The following is a 2,639-nucleotide window of genomic DNA, read 5'->3' on the forward strand; positions in this document are numbered from 1 at the left end:
GTGCAAAACTGCCTTGCTGATGGGTAACCCAGCCCAACTGTGCTGGGTTTCAATTACTATGATTTATTTTCCTGATCACATGAGAAATGTATTCGCAGAGCATGTGAACCATGAGGTGCTCACCCGCTTGTCATGACTCGTCAGAGGAGGCTGTGATCCAGGCACCCCTGACCCCTCATTCTGTAGGTATAGGGAGGGGGTAAGGCAGTTCTCTCTGATCATCCCAAACACACCTGGGCCCCTTTCCTGGCCACCATCCCAGGGCAGGTTGGCTGCTCTGAGCAGATCAAGTATGGACTTATCATGAATCACTTGGGGTTGCAAAACCCAGGATTAACTCTTGTGAAAGGCAACTTGTATGAACTCTGCAGTGCCAAAATTGAACGTGAACAGAAATTGCAGCCCTGATTCCCATGACCCCTCTCTTGATGCTGTGAGCTCTAGATGTCCCTGGATGCTCTCGACCCAGATAGGTGTAAAGGCCTGGTCCTGCTTCTACCCAGGCAATGCCTGCAGCTGAGCAGGGCAGAAGCAGGACAGGAGCATATGGCTCTAGCCAAGCACCCCCACATGGCAGTGCTGTTCCCACAGGCACCTTCCCAGCTTTCCATTTTCAACTTAACTGCACAGATGGATACAAAACAGCATTTACAGGCTGCTGTTGAGGGAGTAGTTCCCAGGATTTCAGTGTAACCAGCAAGCTGGGTGGCTGCTTTTGGTGGGACAGGCTGTTTCTGGGAGCAGACAGTCTTAATTGGGACTTGCTGAAATGCTTTTGCACAAATAGGCAATTCATCAGTAAATTAATAGCTCCCTTGCTAAGTTCTCCTAGTTTTTGTAGTAAAAGTATGTTTGTCAGGCTACTTTCCACAGTCTGGTGTTGAGAAATATTGAGGGGAGAAATCAGTACTCTGTCTCAGTTCACAGAATCATTCTATCCTAGAATGGTTTGGATTGAAAAGGACCCTAAAGCTCATCCAGTTCCAACTGCTCTGTCGTGACCAGGGACTTCTTACATTATATCAGGTTCCTCCAAGCTCCATCCAGCCTGTCCTTGAACACTTTCAGGGATGGGGCATCCACAGCTTCTCTGGGTAAGCTGTGCCAGTGCCTCACCACCCTCACAGTTCATACTAACATTATTGCAGTTGCATAGTCAGTATTTTATCACATGTGGAAATTTCTGAAAAGGTCCTCAAATCTCAGGAGGATGGTGGGTATCTCCCAGTAACATCATCTGGATGTGATTATTGGAGGGATTTAACCATTCTTGAAGAGGCTGGTTGTGGTCCCAGAGAGTTTGCAGAGTCAGGAGTTCTCTGGGAGCAGAGGTGGCTGTGGGATGTTGGCCAGCATCAGGGAGCAGCATGGGGTCAGAGGGACATTTGGGCCAGAGCTCTCAGGGGCAAATGGATGATCCTGAATATGGGCTCTGTGTTGCTGTCCCTTTGCTGCTGCCCTCACCATTTCACAGCCCAAAAGTGAGTGAGGTTAATTGTTTGTTATGTTGGTTTTTCTCTTCTGCAAACTTACCAACCTTCTCCAGAGCCTTGTGCAAAGAGTGCCCCTGTCTTCACCACCTGACCTGTGCCAGCCCCAATGCTCGCTTGGCACAAAGACAGGAGAAAGCTACTAGTCCTGACCCTCTGGACTTTCAGGGTAGTGTAGCCCAGACACTGCTCCCAGGAGGAAAAAAGCAGGTTTGTGTTAGTGGTGCTGTTGTGTGGGAAGTCCTGGCCCTCTCATGGAAGTGAAGCCATGGAACTCCACAAGCTGGAGCAAGTCCAGAGGGCAAGAGGGAAAGGGCTGACTGGGCTCATGTGGCTGAAAAACTTTTTTAAGACCTTGACTCTTGTAAAGTCATAAATAGAGCTGTGGGAAACCTGAACTGTTTGGATTCCCCCTGGGCAGCACCTGCTTGGCTCATTCCTCAGAGGGCTGGCCGATACTGGGGACTCCTCAGTGAGGAGCTCAGGGCTGTCACTGTAAACAGGAGTTATTTAAAATGTTCCTTGTGCACTCAACACCCAAACACGAGTCCCCGAGGACCACCTGACCTCTCACTCTGGAGCAGTGAGCCACCTGCTTGGCTCCTTCTCTCTGGTGGCTGTTTCTGTTTGTGCAAAAGGGAAAAGCAAGGCAACCTGCTGTGGCAGAGTCTAGATCAATGCCCAATCCACAGTGTGACCTTGCCTTTCCCAGGAGCAGCTCCCACTCTGTGAGCCTGGCACAACTGTCTGTGCAGTCCTGCTCAGGTGAGGCAGAGAAAGCTCCTGGCAGCCCTGAGGGGTCCTAGCTGGATCCCAGAGCCTGTTCCAGCATCTCTCACTCAGATAACTGCAGCTGCATCACCTCCTGTACATTGGTACTCAGCTGTCCTTAGGGAGTGAGCTGTCTGTTCCAGCTCACCCTGCTACGGATGCTTCCTCCTCTCTTCTGTCTCTTCCATAGATGCAGTTTTTCTCAGTTAGGGTGGCCACTGGCAGGCAGCCCGTGGCTCAGCAGAGCAGGCTGTGTGTGACGGCTGATGAGGCAAAGCATGTTCTCCCCTTCCCAGAGCCCCGTGCTGCCTCTGCCCGTCCGCAGCCTGACCTCACCCGACCTGACCCATCCTTCTGGCTCTCGCAGAGTTTGCAGTT

This window comes from Fringilla coelebs (assembly GCF_963513975.1).
Source record: "Fringilla coelebs genome assembly, chromosome: 15".
In the NCBI taxonomy this organism is placed as follows: domain Eukaryota; kingdom Metazoa; phylum Chordata; class Aves; order Passeriformes; family Fringillidae; genus Fringilla; species Fringilla coelebs.